At 35.6% G+C, this 22673-nt stretch overlaps 1 long non-coding RNA gene across 1 annotated transcript; it reads left to right on the top strand.

The window, feature by feature from the left end:
* The first annotated feature begins 15234 nt into the window (after positions 1-15234).
* Positions 15235-19859, top strand: LOC145041949 (uncharacterized). The gene is made up of 3 exons (XR_013680492.1): positions 15235-16397; positions 18521-19013; positions 19694-19859. It is a non-coding gene; the product is annotated as an uncharacterized LOC145041949 (long non-coding RNA).
* The last annotated feature ends 2814 nt before the right edge of the window (positions 19860-22673 follow it).

The raw sequence follows: 22673 nt of genomic DNA, 5'->3' as shown, positions 1-22673 counted from the left end.
CTCTCTTCTGCATCTCCGGTTGCACAGCCTCGGTATGTGCCCCACGAATGGCATCCAGAACTGGAGCTATCACTGTCAATCTCAAACATACCTCTCGCAGTGGAGTATTCTCCGCCCTGCGACTCAACGCGTCGGCTACCACATTAGCCTTGCCCGGGTGGTACAAGATCTCGCAATCATAATCCTTGACCACATCTAACCACCTCCTTTGCCGCATATTCAGGTTAGGCTGATCCATCAAGTACTTCAAGCTCTTATGGTCCGTGTATATCGTACAACGAACCCCATACAAGTAGTGCCGCCAAATCTTGAGGGCGAACACCACTGCCCCCAACTCCAAATCATGTGTGGGGTACCTCGTCTCGTGAGGCTTCAACTGCCTCGATGCATATGCTATCAAATGTCCCTTCTGCATCAGTACCGCTCCCAGTCCTAATATTGATGCATCACAGAATATCACAAAACCTTCCATCCCTTCCGGAAGAGCTAATACCGGAGCTTCACACAGCCTCTGGCGAAGCGTCTCAAAGGAGATCTGCTGCTCGGGACCCCATAAAAATGTAACGCCCTTCCGGGTCAATCTGGTGAGTGGCACTGCAATCTTGGAGAAATCCTTATTAAACCTCCGATAATACCCTGCCAACCCAAGGAAGCTCCGGATCTCCAAAGGTGACCTTGGCACCTCGCACCTCATCACTGCGTCAACCTTGGCCGAATCGACCAATATCCCTTTCTGATTAACGAGGTGCCCCAAAAACTGGACCTCCCGCAACCAGAAATCGCACTTGGAAAACTTTGCATAAAGTTTCTCCGATCTCAAAACTCCAAGAACCTCCCTCAAATGCTCCTCGTGTTGCTCTCTAGATCTCGAATATACCAAAATATCATCAGTGAACACAATCACCGACCGATCCAACATCGGCCGACATACCCTGTTCATGAGGTCCATGAACACAGCCGGGGCATTGGTGAGCCCAAAAGGCATCACCACAAACTCATAATGCCCATAACGCGTCCTGAATGCTATCTTCTGGACGTCCTCATCCCGCACTCTCACCTGATGATAGCCTGACCTCAAATCGATCTTGGAGAACCAAGATGCTCCCTGTAATTGATCGAATAAATCGTCGATCCTCGGAAACGGGTAACGGTTCTTGACCGTCAGCTTATTCAATTCTCGGTAGTCAATACACATGCGATGCGAGCCATCTTTCTTCTTCACAAACAGAATGGGTGCTCCCCACGGCGAGCTACTCGGCCGAATAAACCCCTTCCCCAACAACTCCTGAAGCTGCGAGGATAACTCTTGCATCTCTGGAGGCGCAAGGCGATAAGGCACCTTAGTGATAGGCGCGGCTCCCGGAACCAAATCGATACCGAACTCCACTTGCCTCACGGGAGGCACACCTGGTAACTCTTCGGGAAAAAAATCTGGAAACTCGCGCACCACCGGAACTTCATCCACTGAACTCGGTCTCTCGGAGATCACTCGCGTATCCATCACGTACACCACGAAACCCTTACAGCCCTGCTGTAAACACTGCCTCGCCCTAGCGGCCAAACAAAAGGCTGATCCCGAACGTGTACCCTCGCCGTAAACCGAAAGAACTCCCCCACTAGGATCTCGTATGGTCACCAGCTGACGCTCGCAATCGATAACCGCGCCGAAACGGCTCAACCAGTCCATGCCCACTATAACACAGACATCACCCATCGCAATAGGAATCAGGTCGATCGGGAACTCAACCCCAAAAATCTCCAATACGCATCCCCGGAGGACCTCCGTGGCACAAATCACTTTGTCGGCGGCTATGGAAACCCGCAGGGGCCGACTCAGTGCCCCACGACTAACACTGATATGCTGACTAAATGTCAAAGATACAAAAGATCGACTCGCACCCGAGTCAAATAACACTAAAGCAGGTACAGAATTCACGAGGAAGGTACCTATGCATAGCATAATATAAGCATAATATCTCAATACCAAAAATAAATAATAAAAAGGGAACGTACCGGCCACAACATCGGGTGCAGCGCGGACCTCTTCCGCAGTCAGCTGAAAGGCTCTCCCTCGAGCTCTCGGTGCCTCGGCCTTCACGGGCCGACTCTCTGTAGCTCTGATGGCGGCGGGAGCAGATCCCTGAGATGCTCCGCGCAGCAGCGGACACTCTGCCTTCCGGTGTCCGGTCTGGTTGCAGTGGAAGCACACTGCAAACCCCTTGGGGCAGTCCTTGGCCATATGCCCCTCCTTGCCACATTTGTAGCAAGACCCTGCTCGACAGACTCCATCGTGACCCTTGCTGCACTTCCCACAAGTGCGGCCCCTCTGGCTCCCGGGTTTGGGATCAGCGGGCTTGGCCCGCTTGGCTGCCGGCTGGAACTGTGCCGGCCGCCGATCCCTCCCTAGAGACTCCGCCTCCTCCCTGGCCTGAGTCTCAAGCTCAATCTCCCTCTTCCGGGCATTTGCCTGAAGCTCAGCAAATGTCCGATACGAGGAGTTCGCAGCGAACTCCCGAATATCCCGTCTCAGAATGCTCAGGTAACGGCTCATACGTGCCTGCTCGGTGGACACGTGCTCAGGGCAGAACATCGCCCTCTCATGAAACATCCTCGTAATCGCTGTAACTGACTCGGTACCCTGCTTGAGGGTCAGAAACTCCTGTGCCAGACGCTCCCTCTCCACCTGAGGAACGTACTCATCTCGGAACATGGTAGTGAACCTCTCCCAGGTCACTGCCGAAAGCTCAGTAGGCGTGAAGTGTGCCGTCACAAACTTCCACCAGTCCTTCGCTCCCAAGCGAAGCTGGTTCAGTGCGAACCGAACCTTCAAATGCTCAGGGGACGAGCAAGTGAAGAAGCATCCCTCCATGTCAGATATCCACCTCATAGCTGCCACCGGATCCTGCGTACCATCAAACTCTGGTGGTTTGGTGTTGCTAAACTCCCTAAACAGTGACGCATCACCTCCCTGGGGCCTCACCGCAGCGATCGCTGCGGTAGCCGCTGCGACAGCAGCCTCAGAAAGAGCGGCATAGCGCTCGTCAAATGTCTCAATCAACGCAGTCTTAATAGACCCAAACATCTCTGGTATCTCAGCTCTGATGACCGTAGCCACCTCCTCATGAATGATCTGTCGAATCTCCTCATCACTAGCTCCGACATCCTCTGGCATGTGATGTGTCCTCACCATGATCAACCTCTGAAATACAACATGCGATAATTAGAATTCACTCGAACACTCTTACATTCGACAATCCACCCCTCCTTGATTCTTGGTATCCCAAGATTCTTATTTGGGCCGTGTACCGCACCGGTACTTTCAGTAGTACGGGCCCAATACTACTGTCCGCACCGTCTCAGTACACACCCCAAATCTTCCTCTTCGGATCCCAATCCCCAAGTACTCTATTATGCTTAAATCACTTTCTAACAGATCTCTCACAAACCCCTAGCTGCTATCTACTCACTCTCAGCATCTCATAGCAGCTCACCCCTCCTTAGGCTAAGGCATCACAAATCAGGCCACTCTAGTCCTATTAGCAATACCTAGCCTACTCTAGCATGCAAACACATCATATTAATATTAATTATCACATAATATAAAGGTATTTTGGGAATTCACCGTTCGGGCGCTGACTGATCGTACACACGTTTCTTCCTGGAATCTGTTTCCTTTTCAAGAAAATCTTTTACTCTTAGAAAATTTTGGTTTTATTTTGAAAATCTTTTACTCTTAGAAAAAGTTTGAGTTCAAATACCCCCAATTGTAACACCGTAAATTTCAAAACAAATTTTTCAATTTCTATAAAACATAATTCCATCGATATTCATAAAAACAACCATTTAATTATCCAAACAAGACAATACAAAATCCCAAGATCATAATATCAAACTCCGAGCGTGTGTGTGTACGGATCAAGCCGGCGCCTTCCCGCGATCGTCACTAGTACCTGAAACAATAACATCAAACACTGTAAGCACAAAGCTTAGTGAGTTCCCCAAAATACCACATATAACACATATTAGCCACTCGAGGCTATAACTCTGTGGGTCCGTGCACCCAAACTCTGTGAACCCTCAGGTTCTAGCTTTGATAAATATGCACCACATAAATCACATAGAAATAATGCAGTACAACACGTAACATACATAGCATACCAATACTCTATCACATAACTCTGGTTACCTACTCAAGGTAAAGTATAATGAGAAGACTCACCTCGTGTGTCTCGGTAAGTCGTAAATCTGAAATCGCTAATCACTCGATCTACCGAGCTATAGTCCCCCTATAGCACAATACATCTCTAATTAACACTTTCCCAACTAGGGTTGACCATACTATAACAAGTCAACTTAGGTCAACGCTGGTCAACGGTCAACGGTCAACTTTGACCGGACTCGGCGAGTACGCTATAGCGACTCGGCGAGTCTGAGTGTATACACCAATTTCCCTGGGATCCTCCCTTGATACGTCGAGCATTCTCCCAACTCGACGAGTTCCACCTGGCATGAGTTGTGGGGCCACCACGACTCAACTCGCCGAGTCTCAAGAACAACTCGGCGAGTCCAGTTTGGCTCAGTCCACCTGTCCACTCTAACTCCCCCCTGACCCACTGAGTCCACCCTTCCCAACTCGGTGAGACCACTCACTGTGTGGTCGGGCAACATTCATGCTACTCGCCGAGTCTGTTCTTCGGACTCGGCGAGTCCGTGCCATGCAATGACTCAAACTTGCTCATAAGGTTAGATCCAGTCCATTAACCCATAGATCCAGTCCTTCCAAGCTCATTTAGCACGTAAAGTTACAATCTTGATGCACATACAACCTCTACATGACCATATATGATGTTTTTGACTCAAATACTACAACACAAGGTCATGAACTCCATTGCCATACAAAAATCTTGATGAGTGAGGCTCTCTGGACCTCTATGGATTCAGATCCAAAACCTCAGCACAAGGAGGGAACCATTGGGCATCAAATCATCCCATAAATGTCCACAACAAGCCCTAAATCGCATAATACTTCACCAAACAGAATATAAACAGAAATCATACCTCTAGATTGATGATCTAGGCTCCAAATCCACGAAATAGCAACCTCCTTTACTTCCTCTTGCCTAGGATCACCTCCTTCTTTGCTAAATGGCACCCACAAGGTCAAGATATGCTCCTTTCTCTCTCAAATCGACCAAGCACTCAAGGGTTTCTCTCTCAGGGTTGGGTGAGCACAAATGACGGCCATAAGGCCCTTTAAATAGGTCTCAAACCCGGAAATTTAGGGTTTCACTACACAGCGCAGACTCGCCGAGTCCATATCCTGGACTCGCCGAGTCCAGGCGCGATCCATCGTCCAATCCGCGTCTCTACTCGGCGAGTCTGAGCTCCAACTCACCGAGTCCCCCTCACAGTTTAACAAAATTCAATTTACATGATACCTGGAAAAAGTCCGGATGTTACACCCTAAGTGAGATCTTGAGAGTTTGAGCCTTAAAGTGTGATTTTTGGTGCGTTGTGAAGGAGAAGAAGAAGTGAATCATTTGGAGTTGTGATTAGAGCTTGAAGATCTGAGATTAGCTCTCTTTTGCTTTCCTTGTGAGGTAAAAAGCTTCCATCTTGTTAATCCATAATGCTAGATCTAGTTTGATGCCATTTTATGCTCTTTAAGTCCATGGTTTGATTGTTGATCCTTTTGCTTCACTCTAGAAGTGATTGTTGATAGATCTAGGACCTTTTTGGTCCCTTTGTCTATAAAAGTGCAAGCTTTAGAGCATTTGTAGTCTCATGTGTCACACCCCCGAACCAGGACGGCGTAAACGTCTCGAGGCGGATGACGTCATTGTGTAATATCATAGCAGTTGAATATAAATGATACATAGCAACCAAACGTCATACATTACAATATATCAACATTCATTGTTTACAAATTGTACTTGTTCTTCCATTACACAACAATAACATAAAGTATGATGTCTCAAAAAGATAGCAAAACATCTAGATCACAGACTCGAGTACCTGTTCACCGAGTCCCTAAGAATACAAGTCGTTTTGAAAAATGTGATATGAGAAAATTTGGGATTTCTCAGTAAGTGAATATGAGAAATGTGATATAGAAGAAGGGGATTTCGCCAATATAAGAGAAGGAAATATGACTTGATGCTTGCTTAGATTACTGGAGGATAAAGCCTTGTTATTTGATAGTTAATACGTGTTCAACTGCGATTGCCTTGGAAATGGGTGAAATGTCCCACCCTAAAGTCAAATATACTAGCTTTTTCTCTATCCTAATCCGTAAACACCTCAAAACATTCAAGCATGGACGTAAACACATGTGTTTACGCCCTAGGATGGGTTTCCCTTTGAGTTTTCGTCTAATATGTGGTCCACCAAGGGTGTTTATGATCCTATAGTGGGTTTCCTTTTGGGTTTACGGCTAAAGGTGGCCCAAGTAAGGGTGTTTTCGGCCCATTATGGCCCAATAGAGGTGTTTATGGTTAAGGTTGATTTCCATAAATGTGTTTATGTTTTGGATGATTTTTTATAAATGTATATGTGCTTCTAGTGACTAGGAAACTCTAAATGATAGCCTTAAAGTTCAAGCATTCAAGGTTGCAACATAAACACAAGTCCTTATGTCTATATCATGTGATTCTTATTTGATTTGCAATAATCATTAGGGCTTAGGGTAACATGAACTCCAATTATATATCATAATCGTATCATAGCTAAAACATTTGCGTATACAAGAACCTTGGACTTGGTTTTGACTTCAAATTTCTAGTTGTGACATCATCCCCCCGTTAGAGGGAATTTCGTCCCGAAATTCGTTCTAAGGTAGCTTTCAAGAACTAGAGAAAGATGGGGGTACTTCTGCATCATTTGGTCTTCGTGTTCCCACGTAAATTCAAGTACGCGCTTGGCACTCCATCAAACCTTCACAATGGGAATACGACTTTGCTTTGTTCGCTTTACTTTCGCGTCCATTATCTCGACGGGTTCCTCAACGAAATGGAGGTCTTTGTTCACCTTAATCTCATTAAGCGGAACAACGAGAGTTTCGTCAAATAAGCATTTCTTTAGGTTTGACACATGAAAGACGGGGTGTACATTACTTAGTTCTGGTGATAATTGCAGCTTGTAAGCCACCGGGTCAATCCTGGCGAGGATCTCGAAGGGTCTGATGTATCTTGGAATCAATTTTCCCAGCTTTCCAAAGCGTATCATCCTTTTCCAAGGAAAGACCTTTAGTAATACGCAATCGCCGACTTGAAATTCCAAAGGTTTCTGTAGTCTGTCAGCGTAACTTTTCTGTCGATCTTGATATGCCTGGAGTCGTTCCCTGATCCGAACGATTTTCTCAGTCGTTTCCCAGAGAATCTCGATGCTCCAATATGAACCTAATACTTGAAAATCCACTTAATTTTGAACCTACGGTCTTAAATCCTCACTAATTGCTAGAAATCACCCTATGGGTCTTTTTGTAGACTTTTGAACCGTGAATGATGAAGAATAAGAGAGACAGTTAGATTGTGGCCTTTTAAGTTCCATACATTCAAATTTGACCACCAATGTTTCTAACTTTGCAAACTTACACCATCTTCTCCCAACTTTCACTTAACTTGTAGATATCCCACAATTGATCTCTCCCCATCATAATTTATGACAAGATTGGTCCTACGTGGTTAATTCGTCAAACCACCTAATTAGTTTTATTTTTCTTAAATTCATCAAATCTGACACTTCCTCATTAATTTTCTTTTTAAGTCCAAATAGTTTATTTTCCTTAAATATTTAATATAAACCTTTTATTAACTCATATACTTAGTCTTTCTTTTTATTTTATTATTTTATTAATTAATTATTAATTTTTTTTATTTATTTTCAATTTTTTGTTTTCACTAAAAACGACCAAAATTTATGAGTATAAAATGAGAATGTTATTGGTTTCTAATGCTTTGACCACATAATGCTTTGCATACGATATTTTAGGCATTATGATTATTTTTGTGAGGTTTTTGTAAGAGAATCTCCAACTTATTCTCATTTTCTATTTTTTCTTCCATTTCTTTCCTTATTCTTGTTCAACTCTCACCATTTATTCCCTCATTTTTGAGGATATGAATAGTATTACACCAAATATGGTGTTATACTATTTATTTCATCAAAAATGGGGATAAACTTTGCATTGTCGGTTTTAGTATCTTTGTTATATATTTATACATTTCTAGTTCTTTTTTATCTATTAATTATAATTTAAATATAATATTTAATACTTATAATATTTGTTAGATATTAAATTATATTAATTAATTATAAATATAAAGTTTGTTTTTTGTTCATCAAATTCATATAAAAATTTAAATACATATTGAAATTTTAAAAAACGATAAAATATTTTACAAAAACTTAGAATTAAAATATATATTACAAACACGATAACATATGCTATTAAACATGTAGTTAACCTATATATTATAATAATAATAATTTAATAAAAATCAACAAGTGACAATACTATTATTTATTTATTTAATATTTATTTAAAAGTGTGTATGTGTAATATTTTTATAATTGCATTATAATATTTATTTATAAGTTTATTATAAATATAATCTTTTGTATTTAATATTAATGTAATGAAAAAAATCCTCCCTAATAAATAACGGACTTTTTTGCCACATGTCTTCTTGTCATTCATTTGGACACATAACATTTTCTAGAATTTTTGAATTTTCTATTTTCCACTTGTCATTTTATTGTATTTTTCATTCTATTAAATTAAAATTTCATATTTAATATGTAAGGTAATATATATGTAAAGTATTTATTAGAAAAGGTTTATATATGTAATGTATTCAATACATTAAAACCTCATTAATTTTAATAATTAAAAAAATTTCTCATTTTTCTTATAAATTCAAACATTTTTCAAATTATTAAAATTTCATATTTAATTTTTTTTAAATGAACCCATGTAATACATTGGTATCACACCTACTATAGATTATATATTTGTTAAAACTAAATTAGTAAAGAGATGTGTTTGACAATCTATGTAAGTTATAATAATGGAATATACTTTTTGGGGTAAAAATAGGATAAAAAATAGAGTATGATTGAAGATAAAACCCTATTTCTCTTTTTTTTTTACTCAATTTTTAAGGGAAAAAATGGAGATGAATTAAAGATGATCTAAATGACAATGGTCTAAAAACAAGTGGTTTTTAAAAAGGTTATGAATAGTAAAAAAAAGTTACAAAATAATAAATTAATGATATAACGTGACATGGTATATCTAATATCATATATCCATAAACATTGTCCTATTATGTTACATTTAAAAATAAATTTTAAAAGTTTTGGTGCATAGGAGGAGGGGTAAATGTTTGGGATAATGACTTAAAATGATAATATATTTTTTGATTTGTACACATTTAGTCACTGAGTTTTTTTTTCCGTCCACATTTACCCTTTCAATTTGTTAAACTAGTTCTTATGACCGGCTACTCCAGGTTAGCCGGTAAAAATGACTTAATAGAGTAATATATTTATCACTTTGTATACATTTAGTCCTTAATATTTTTGTGCACATTTAATATTTAATATTTTTTTTATCGCAAAATAAGTCATTTTGTTTTTTTATTCATTTGGTACTTATAAATGATTTTCTTTAGGTTTTTCTCACGATATCTTATGTGGATAGCCATATGGTGGTGGGATAGTTTCAAGCGGTCCTGCTATATGTTGTAGGTCAAGATACCTGGTGCGTGCCGACTATAATCCCTAGACACGAAGACTCGAGAAGAGTAGTTGGATGAAGGCGTCATGCCAACAAACCTTGGGTATTCTAGTTCGATGAGTGATTGGACCTGTTGCGTGTTGGCATTCCAGTCTGATGACTGATTGAGCCAAGGTATACCAATTTAATGAGTGTGGGTCCGTTATGCATGATAATATGTTTGTTGTGTTGGTTATTTGGGGGAAACTCACTAAACTTTGTGTTTACCCAGTTGTTTATGTTTTCAGGTTCTATTGTTGGTCGTGGGAAGATGAATGCATGATTGTACATACTCATCAACATTATTGAGGATTACGCATTTCTTATACTACTCTGATTTTTTATAAATGTATTTTGGAATAAACATTCTTTTCTTAATAATAGATTTATAATTAGGGAGTTTTGCCTTATTTAAAAATGAAATTTTTGGTTGTGAAAATGAAACATTACACATAAAATCAACAGCTTCACATACTTCATCAATGATTGTCTCACGTAATATGTCGTGAGAAAACCTAAATGAGTACAAAAATGACTTATTTTGAAACAAAAAAAAATATTAAAGGCTAAATAAGTACAAAATGAAAAAAAATATATTATCGTATTAAATCGTTTTCCTGACTAACCTAAAAGAACCGATCATAACAAATGAATATGTACAATTCAATAAATTAAAGGAAAAAAAAAAAAAAACCTCAATGATCAAACATATAAATAAATCGAAAAATATATTACCCTTTCAAATTATTAATTATTATCCCTTAATATTTTAGTTGAAACCACCGATACGAAAAGGGTACAAAAACTTGGGGCCGCCGCAATTGAAAGTTGAAACCATCCCACTATTTCCACGTTGGATTTTAGCACTTACTGCTAGGTTCTTTGTATCCACCACCCATGGGCATTCTTGGAATTCTTGTATCTTCGTTTTCAATAAAAATAAAATAAACAGGATATTTTGGTAGCGTCATCTCAAGACATCACACCAACAGGTTTCTGACGAAAAATTCAATTTATGATTTATGAGGATCTATAAATATGAAACAAGATTTCAACTCTCATCATCTTGTAGAAAAAGGGTTAAAGAAAACATTCATCAATTTATAAAGCAAAATACGAACCAAAAAGAATATGACCCGAAAAGAAAAAAATCCAATTATGATGACAAAAAAATTGTAAATTATGTGATTATAGATTTATAGAAACAATAAAATAAAACCTAATATTATAAATATGAATGTTATTGTTAGAAATATTATTGTATAATGAAAAAGTTTTAATTTTTTTTATGTTTTTACAAAAAAATAACATGATATCGACTAAAATCTTAGAAAAATACTTTTGACAAGATTCACAGATTTTGCAGGTATCATTTATTTTTCCGTTGATTTTATTAAATATTAATATTTTTCTGAACATTACCTTAATAACCAAAATATTATGATTTTTTTGAAGATTACTCATGAATTAATGTATATTATTACTAACAAATCATTTAAAAATGTACCACATCTTTTTTATTACTAACAAAGAAAATACAGTTGTTAATTTGTAGAAATGAAAAGGTGGAGTAAATATTTCTCTATTGTTTGCTGACCACTTCAAACTTTGTACATCCTCTTATACATCATTATAGATGTCGTAGTGCGATTCACTCTATGCGTGTTCATCTGATCTTGATGTTCCTCATGTTCTTTAACCTATATGTCACCCAACATTCATACCTTATCTAGTAACAATCACCCGCTAATACACATTCATCGAAAGTGAAAAAAAACCTTGAATGACAGTTTAAATGAAAACGTGTGAAGAGTAATTATAAAGCTTCAAAAAAAATATAACACTGTGAAAGGTAAACTCACACACTTGTTGATCAAATCAACTTACAAAATAATAACCATTAACCATTCTAAAAAATCCTCATAAAAATAAGTTGCATTCTCAAGCTAAGATCAAGCAACGACCATACAATTTCTAAAACTATATAGAATGATGCCCTAACATACATGTTGATAGAAAATATTTTAGTTTTTCTGCGAAGAAAGTCAGTAGCAAAAACTAATAGTCAATGCACAAACTTTATCTGATATAGGTCGTACTTAAGTCTCAATATACATATGTATGCTTACTTATATTCAATCAGAACCTATGAGGGGATCAATATTCTATGATGCACCACTTAAAGTGGTACCTTTCCAAGAAAGAATCAAAACTAATTATTATAAATCTTGTAGTATGATGTGAATGATGATATGAGGCCATAAGGATTCCAAATACAAGAAGAGTTGTATATATATATATATATATATATATATATATATATATATATATATATGTGTGTGTGTGTGTGTGTGTGTGTTAATAGTTATGGTTAGTAAGAAAGTAAAGGACTTGTGCTGATGTTAATCACATATGAATGTAAGAAAGATACTAGAAATACTTGCCAAAGTAAGTAATTATATAGATGTTTAATAAATGACATGTTTTTATTTTAATTGAATGTATAGGTCCCAAATTGATGATATATTCATATTGGTTCTATCTTGGGATGTATTCTTATTGGTCCCATATTTGGAATGCATTCATACCGGTCCCGTGGTAGGGATGTATTCTTATTGGCCCAAAATGGAGTGTATTCATATTGGATCCAAATTAGGGATGTGTTTAGATAGGTAATATATTATGTATGTATTCGTAATGATCTCAAATATCGAATGTATTTATATTGGTCCCATACTGGGAATATATTCTTATCGGTCCCAAATTAAGGATGTATTCAGATAGTAACATGTTGGAATGTAATCTTATCGGTCTCGAATTAGGAATGAAATAGCATTGATCCTTTTAATGGGGATGTATTCTTATCGGCCCCAAATTTGGGATGTATTTCTATGGGTCCCAAATGGAGATGTACTTGTAATAGTGGGTTGTATCTCAATATATCATTAAATGGGGATGTATATTTAGGTTGGTCCAAATAGGAATGTACTTATGTCAGTCCTGGTTAGAAGTGTTTGTACTAATTCATTTGAATACAATTGTGTACAACTTACTATAAATACAACCAAAGGGAAGCTACTAATAGTCGCTAAGGACATGATATAGGGTATGAAGATGATACATTAAGATGTTAGAAGTTGTATATATAAGTGTATACTCGTTACTCCCTAAACTCTTTGTTTCTTTCTGTGTTGTTAGGTTTGATGATTTCAAATACATATACTACTGGCATGAATAAGAGTTAGTTGACTTTCAAATATAAATATTTTAGTTATCCAACACCTATTGGGGAAACAATACAATTTTCTATCTTAAGTATGGTTATGGATATTGTTTGTATCCTTTTAGTAGTTTAATGTTGTAACGCCCGTGTTTCTAGGCTAGACATTAATATTGAGGTAATAGTCTAGGTTAACCTTTGTAACTCGATTTGAAGTAATAGAAATGTATTATTTGAGTATTATGTGTTTATTGCTTAATTGTGTGGCTTAAATGAATTAAGAATTAAAAAATAAGCGTAATAATAAAATATTAGATAAGCCCAATATCTATGAAGGAAGTTGTAGTGGTCGTGACAAGGGTTCTGGATATATAAAGAATATCGCAATCCGAGTTATAACGAAGAAGTTATGATCTGAAGTTTCACGACAGAACCGGTACGACACTTAAGTACCGGTACGACAGAACGTGCAAGAAAGAGGAGATTGCCACTTGAGTGGACAAAGTTCAGACTTGTACCAAATGCAGAATGTCAGAAACACTCAGGACTAGAGTAATGGTAGAGAAATACCCAAGTACAAATGGGAACCAACGTTAATGGACTTTATATCAAAACTACCCAAGAAACCTAATAGTTTCTGTTTCTATTCGGGTAGTGGTCTAAAGATTGACTAAGTACGCCTACTTCCTGCTGATCTAAGAACCATGTTAAATGGAAAAGCTAACCAGAACTTGCCCAAGGAATCGTCAGACTGCACGAGGTGCCGATCTCTATCATCCCCTACTAAGATAGTAGATTCACCTATTAGTTTTGACAACCATTGAAATCCTTGAGCACGGTCAGACCGAATGAACCATCTAGACATGATTAATATGCTCTGAACCTATATGATAGGCTTGTATATTGCATGGAATACTAATTTTGTTAATTGAGTTCCCTACAATGATAGTTGTCGCACTAGCATAAAGACCTCACCGCTTGAGGCTTTGTACAATGAAAGTGTTGATCGCCGATAAGTTGAGCAATTATTGAAGATGTGAAATTGAGCAAAGAGCATACAAGTAATACGCTGCATTCCGACCGAAGAATCACCTATAAGATCACATAAAAGATTGTGTGAACCAGAGAAAGATTTTAGATTGGTCATGAACGACAAGAGAGTTATGTTAACGAAAAATGTAAGTCTCTCGACTTCCAAGTCAGAGACTGTGTAGATTTTAAATGCCTACTCTTTTAGAGAAATGATTCGGCTTAGAGAACTAGGCAGGTTAAACTTGCAACTCAATGGAGCTTAGAATTTCTTAACATAATTTGGCCCTGATATTAGTATTAAGTTATCTTGATAACTAAACGATGTATACAACGTCTTTCATATGCCAAATGTCCAGGAGTGTCGATCTGATGGCACACTTGTTATCTATGTTTCAATGAAGTGAGTTAGGAAACCGTGAGAATATTTCATAATTGGGAAAGTACACCCGATAGAATTGTATATGAGATTCGATAACCTTAAAATACTTGATTTGATCTTATTCCCGATTCTTTTCTTTTTGTGCGATTAGAATAGAGCCATCTATTCGACCAACTACTTAATCTTAAGTTATGCAACTTAGCATGTGTGAATCAAGCAAAAAGAAAATGTCACCAATTGTTTTATAATGTTTTATCTACACGTTGAATTTTGGGATGAAATTCCTTTCAACGGGCGGATAATGTAACAACTGATAAAAATTGGTCAGGGTTAGGCGGTCAAACCACCGCGAACCGTTATGCAATAAAGACAAATTGCATGAAAAATTTATGCTTATAATATATATTAAATATGTTATATTCATACTTTCTTTTAGAACATCTCAAAACGGCTCAAAACCCTTATCGTTGAGATTGAATCGGATCCTATAAATCGCGAAACTTTAAACAGATTTTCCCGTAGGTCTACTTATCGGGTTTAAGACCCGTCTGATATTTTAGAAACCTTATAACCAAGATTATCAGTTGTCATTTTCAGAAAAATTATTTCATATCCGGATCAAAGACACACAAATCGAGAAAGTTAAGAAAATATTATCATTTTTAAGATATTCAAATATGACATTGTACTTTTGACACTTTGAGTCATGCATAGTTGAATTTATACTTTCAACAATACAACCATAGCGTCTATATTTATATTTTGTACCACATCCCTCAATAGTACACAAAATACATGTTTATATGTATATACAAAAATGCATGTTCTTACATACACAAATACATGGTTATACATATACAAATACATGTAATATATACACAAATACATAGAATGATTGAAGCAATACATTGCTTCTAATTTTACCTCAAAGTACAACAATAAATGGGATTGAAAAGTATGTTACTTCCACACTTTAACTTACCTAAATCAACACTCTAAAGGATCCTCAAGGGCAACCAAATTATAGAGAAAGTTGAGAAGTTTTTACCCTTGGGACTATCTTATATCATTCATAGCTTCTCCTTATCTCCTTTCTTTCTTCTTTCTTCTTCATAATTGACTGCTCAAAGAAACACAATCAGAGTGATTGGAAATTCTGGAGAGATCAAAGAGGCGGCAACCTCCCTTTCCCTCATTCTTCCCTGTTGACCGGAGCTACCAAACATCCCTGTGATTATCGACCAACAACAAGCCAAACATCCCTTTTGATTCGCTGCTACTTCTGTTTTGCTTCCCTGTAATTGTGACTACCTCAGACGAGAAGGAACACCCACAAGAGTCGACGGAGAAAAGGCAAACACCCCTCCTTCTTCCCGTTCTGATGATGAGAAACACCACCGATGACCCCCTCTCGTTGTGTTGCCCTCTTCATTCTTGATAAAACACCTATGGTTCTCTCTATCGGTCGAGTACCACTACCGTATCCTTCGATACAATTGCTGCTGGAGGCGAAGATGAAGAGGTCGTCGAAGATCAATTGCACTCACCTCTCATCGTGTTCTATGAACCATCGGTGCCTCTTGGTTTCCTGAGTTCGATTGAGTTCATCTTCTCCGATCTGCCTTCGATCTGCTCTTCTTCCCCTTGGTTGTTGTCGTCGGCGATGAGAGAAGGATTGGACTAGGGCGCCGGAGTTGGGTGGCTAACCCTGGTCGTTGTTGCGTTCCGTTCGTTCCAATCAGACACCCAAAAGAAATAAGACGCGCCCATTTGTTATATTTGGAGAATATGGCAAAACAAGTCCCTATGTTTAATACCTTAAATTAAACTAACCCTTTGACCTAAATATTTTCAAGGCAAATCCTATTGTTTGATATTTTACAAAACAAACCCAAAAATGTTTTAAAGTCCAAAAGTGGTTAATTTGCGCTTTCTCACGACAAGCTTCATGAACCGAACCGAGCGTAGATCGAGATCACGCATCGAATGTGAGTTTCTACGGCCCCTCTTTTACAATTTTAATTTTGGGGGAGAATACATGAGTGTCTATTTAAAGTTTTGATGATTTTCAAGTTTTTTTTACATAAAATAACATCATACTTTATTATTGGTTAAGGTTTTATGAGGATAACAATCTAAAATGTATAAAGCGTTAATAAATTATATAAGTAATAGTAGAATGCTATAAATGATATATTTATACCTTGTAGTGATATATTAATTAATATTAATAAAAATCACACGATTATAAGTAGATTGATATGAAGATATAAGTTATTCGATGAATTATAATTATAATACTCGTCGTATATATGTACACAAGAATATTGAGAAAGCATAAAAAGATATTATATACATAACAAAATATGCTATTCAACAAAATTGTGTACAAAAGAAATGTACATTGTCTTAAACGACTATAAATAAAGATTTGACGAATATATAATAATTAATTGAAAATAAACTAAAAATCAATTATTATTATTATCCTCTTGATTATTATGTGTGAATGATTTCTAAGTAAATGATATAATTTATTTTATAAGTATTATAAAAATATAAAACACTTTAGTTGTGATACTAAATGCGTCACATACAACGATATAATTGATTCTCAAATCTTTAGGGGTTATTACCTAATAAATTATATGACATATTATGCAATTTATCGAGTATTTGAATAAATGAGTATTCGGCTACGCGAACGAACATCCTCATTATCGGCTGAAGTAAGGAACTATACAAATTATTATCGCCAAGGAACTATACAAATTATTATCGCCACAATAGTCGAACACTACGTTAATTTCACTATTTAACTAATTTCACTAAGCTTCAAAAATCTTAATAATCTAAAATTCGCGTTAGTGACCCTAGTGAACGACGAATTTTATGAGTTGAAGAATTATTGTGTATCCCGTATGTGTTTGTGGGAGGAATATATCGAAAGGGGTGAAAGAGAGAGTTTTATGATGGTGTATTTTTCCTTTGTAGGGATCAAATCCTAGAATCGACACCTAGCTCTATAACCGTTAATCCATGAGGAATCATATACTGTAGGTCTATGTACACGGCATAGATTTATAATAAAGAACTTTGGTGTAGATCTATTTCTTATGGAAAGATTTATGTGAATGGTTATTTTCCGTCTGTGGTTGCTAGCTACAACTTCATCTGAGGAGGCAACAGGCATCAAGTGTTTCTTTCTTCGTTACTATACGACTGCTTTTAAACGTTAGTAATGATCTCGATTCCTCCATTTATATTTATATTGTGCCTGTGTGGCTTGTTTCTTGTGCCTTTTTGGATTGTGGAGGAGCGACGAATAGTGTCGGTCATAGACAAATTGATATATTGAAGATTTTATTCGAAGAAGTATAGATCTAGATTGAGTCAATCCTTCCAATTTGGGCTGAGTGTGTAAGAGTGTTTAGGTATTTAACTACCTCTCCCTACGACACAATTCTCCGTAAGCAGAGACGTTTGAAAGAATAGAATTGTAAAGATAATGGTTAATAATTGTTGTTGAAATTATACAAGTGGTAAAAATATGCATTTATAATTTACCGGTTATTGAAAAGTATTTTGGGATGAGTTTGCCCCACTGGTTAAGTGTTGATTTCCAAATTAAGTAAGATAATGCTTAATTAATAATATGACACGGATTTACAAAGTTTATAAAATTCAGAATTTTGAGTTTTACATATAAACTATACGAACGTTTGTACAAAGTTTTAAGAGTAAACTTGGCTATTTTATGTTTACACAAAGTGTGATATGACTTTATTTATATAAATTGGTTTTCAAAATCTTTATATAAAGAGCATTTCGGTCATGAGAACCGTAAGAATTCGTTATAAGTTTGGTTTACTTATATATATTTTACAAATGGTGTATTTTTGGATTTGAGCAAATGACATTTCTAAATGAGTTTAAATATACTTTTATGACTCAATTATTTTATACTTATAATAGAAAAATATGTGTTTATAAAAGCTGGTGAACCATATAAATTTTATAAAAACATTTTTGGATGTAAAAATACTTTGTGTCAAAACCTGTAGAACTCACCAACAATTTTGTTGACGTATCTTAATGCATGTATTCTCAGGTTATTTATAAGGTTAGAAGAGTTTGTACAGAAGATTCTCCGATATTCTTATCATACAAATGCGAACACCGGATTGTTAAATGTATGTAGTGATTCAACAATAGTCATTATCAATGTAATTTCTATTTCGGTAATAATAAAATATTATATTTGTACTGTTCAATGTATGTTCAATAACTGTGATTACTTGAATACGTCGCTCACCTCGGCGTTTCCGCCGTCGGCCGAGGGTGTGACAGAGGCCAGCCGTTTAGGGTTGCTAATTTATTTCCTCTCACTCCATATTACCTCAATTTACATGCAAGTTATACCCTCGAAGCCCCGATATCATCCTGACACCCGAAGCAAGTCCCGAAGCACCGAAGATCCCAAGAAGAAAAGAGTTTCGAGCCGAAGCTCTGCCCGCGAGAAGCCCGGTGTATGAAGATATCACAGTTTCACCGAAGAATACTGCTTTAAAAGCCTTAGTGTTGTCCGAGCATCGTCTTATCAAGTGAGTGCATAGTCCCTTTCATATACACGATTTTAATACAAGTATTGATGAATGTATTAGATATATGATATGAGTAAGTGTGTGGTTGCTTTCTGATAATACACATATATGAATTGTACTCTATGAAATACGTGCTATGTGATTATATACTATTTATTATGTGGTATGAGTATTGAATGAATATGTTATGCAGGTTTTAAGCTGTATATAAACAAATATATTTTATCTACAAATATGTTGGGTAGAACATGGGTAGATAGTGATGTGTGATGAAATAAAAATGATGAGGGCCTCGATGTAATTGTGATCTAGTCGTCCAACAGAATATGGATGGCGACCACAGACTTTTCTAGACAGTTTAGTGGAACGCTGGCAGGCTCATAACCTGTAGGTGTAGTGAAATTGGGTGTTCATTTGATGTATTCTATCCCCCTCATGGTTGCCTTAGGACATTTATTGTTGAGGAAACCCCTTTGCAGTAGTTTCCGTCCCGATGAAAATCCTATATTAGGTCCCTTGTAATAGTTGTTGTGATAGGGACGTAAAGTGAGGATAATGGGAATGCATAATCGGGTTATTGTTGGTTGGTGAAATTAAATATAATTATTTGTTGTGGGTTGAAAACCCTATATGCTCATTAGATTCCCAAGTGTGACCTACTCAGTTTCTTTGTATTACAGGTAGTGGCGCGCGAGCATAAGTTGGAGAACTTGTGAATATGTTTTTGTTTATAGACCAGTAGTTGTATGTAACTATGTAAGGTCTATGTTTTATTGTTTATGCTTTTGTGTCTATATCGGAACATAACATCCCGAGCTTTGATAAATCTTATTTTATCATGTATTGTTTTGGGGACAAATTCCGCAACTCTTTTAAATCAATGGATTTACTTTGAAATTATTTTAAAAACATAAATGAAACCGGTTTTTTCTGCCCGTGAATTTTGAGATGTCACAAATGTACATTGCTTATTTGTGTTAAAAGTCTCTTAAAGAATATTTCTTTTTGGATGTACTTAAGACTATAATTTTGGTGTTACATTGTGTGTGATATATATGTAGTCTACAAATCTAATAATATCTATCTGTTGTTACCACCAGTCGATTAACATGATCATTTTAATCATGTGAACCACTTTAAATCTTTTTTTTTTCTTTTTTTTTGAATTTCTACTGTGTGTTTATCATATCTTTAACCATAAAATAAATTTTGATTAGTACTTGTTATACAAAATCATTTATATTATATAAGTCGTTTCTTTTATAATAATTTCGATCATCTCTAAATATTATTAAAAGAGAACCTTTAATTTAAACTGAAGAAATCAGAGCCATTGATTGCATTTCAATAATATATTTTTCACCATTGGATTATTTGCTGACATCATTTTTTTCAATCATTTTATTTTTGTCCACCAAATTTATAAAACGTATATTACATTTTAAATTAGGAAGTTTATTAATGACACTTAAACCTCATCAAAAGTAAAATTAATTAAATTATGGATTCTATTAATGATAGTTAAATCTCATCAAAAATAAAATGAATTAAATTAGGAATTCTATTAATAACAATTAAATCTCACCAAAAATAAAATGAAAAAAATATCCCACCGCACCCCTTATTACCAGTATCTTTACACTTTCTCCTCATTTCTTTACATAATCTATCTAACCTAAATTTTGTACTGGAGAAGGAAATATAAGAAAGAAGAAATAGAGTACTTGTGGGCTTCGATCTGTATGGATTAATCTTGTGTTCGATCATCATGGAAGAATTATGAATGATATAGAGATAAATTTTATTTGAATTCTACTTTAATTTGATCATAGTTTAGATCGATTTTGGTTAAGTTTTAGATTATGTTTATTTTATTCTGTTTCAACTATGAAGTTACATGTCATTTTGTTTTAAGCCTTTTATTTTAAATACTAACAATGTCTCTTCCGATGCGATCATCTATATAAATATGAGTAGATGGGTGTGTGTTTTAAGGTTATCGTTATTATGTGTTTTGGATATGTGTCATTCCCCAAATGTTTGAGGGTTCAAGTCACATAGTGGACAAAATGTATAAATTTCAGAATATGATTAGATGTGTGTGTGTATGTGTTAGCTGCTAAAAAAAATACTCATAATGACTAAAATACTCATTGGCATTATGGTAAGTGTTGTGCTGTTATTTCTATAGATGATCACATTGGAAGAGAGCAAAACATCATTACCAAAGACTTCATGTTTCTCCATAAGTTATTCTTGCTTATTTTATGATTTTTTAAAAAGTTTTTTGCTTGGCTTCTCAATATCACTAAATAATAAATAATGCAAAATAAGCATATTGAGAATTTGATATACTCATATAATTGGAGTATCATTATCATTGGCTATGTATAGTGTCATATTCGAAAAACCAAAGATATGAGAGTATTATATCCCAAAAAAATTTACATTCATGTTTGTATATCATAAAATTAACATAGTAATAAATTAGCAATAATAGTTAGCGGGTAGCTCTGTAGAAATCCCCTAATCTAATAAATAGGAGCATTTCTGCCACATGACAATCTCTTCCCCCCCCCCCCCCCCCCTCGATTGATTTTTCCCGCTCATATCATCTAACAGAATTCCCTATATTGCCCTTCCACTATCTATTCTCAGCAAATACGTTAGTCAAATCACGTCTCCCCTAATCACGCCTCCATCGGCTCCAAATTCGTCTGCTTCATTTTGGAAACCAGATGCCTATTCCAATCTCTATACTAATAAAAGAGTACCTCTTTTGCCATGTGTCACCATATTAGACATTTTAATTAATGTGTTGACACTTGTCAATCTATTAGTTTTCCATTTTAAATTTATTAGACTTTCTCATTAATGTGATTCTATTTTAAATTTTAAATTTTAAATTATTGTTTTCATTAATTCACAAATAAAAAATATCTAATATATATTAAAAATTAATTTTATATATTTATTTGAATTAATGATTATAATTTCACATAACTAATAAAAAATATCTGTTAAATTAATAATTTATTTAAAATAACTAATAAATAATTTTTAGTTTTTACTATAAAAGTTTGATTAATTTTATAACCGTGGTTCTCATGGGTTATAAACTAGTTAGTTATTAGAGCATCTCCATCCCACTTTTATTCTCCATTTTTTCCCCCATTTTCTCCCTCATTCTTCTCCAACTTTCCCCCATTTATTCCCCCGTTTTGGGGGATATGAATAGTATTACACCAAATATGGTGGTATACTATTCATTTCTCCCAAAATGGGGATGAACTTTGCGTTGTCGGTTTTAGTCTCTTTGTTTATATATTTATACATTTCTAGTTCGTTTTTACCTACTAATTATAATTTAAATATAATATTTAATAATTATAATATTTTGTTATATATTAAATTAAATTAATAAATTATAAATATAAAATTTGTTTTTTTCATCAAATTCATATAAAAAAATTAAATACATATTGAAATTTTAAAAAATAATGATGTATTTTACAAAAACTTATAATTAAAATATATATTACAAATACGATAGAGGTTGAATTGACGACAGACAAAGACAGTCAATTCCAATAATTTCTTGCTCGATATAAACGTATTAAAGATAAAGAAGCACAGTTCAGTCTACGAAATGCGTTAGTT

Source organism: Lactuca saligna, chromosome 4 (genome assembly GCF_052625555.1).
Source record: "Lactuca saligna cultivar CGN05327 chromosome 4, ASM5262555v1, whole genome shotgun sequence".
Lineage (NCBI taxonomy): Eukaryota > Viridiplantae > Streptophyta > Magnoliopsida > Asterales > Asteraceae > Lactuca > Lactuca saligna.
This window is presented reverse-complemented; position numbering and strand designations above follow the sequence as displayed.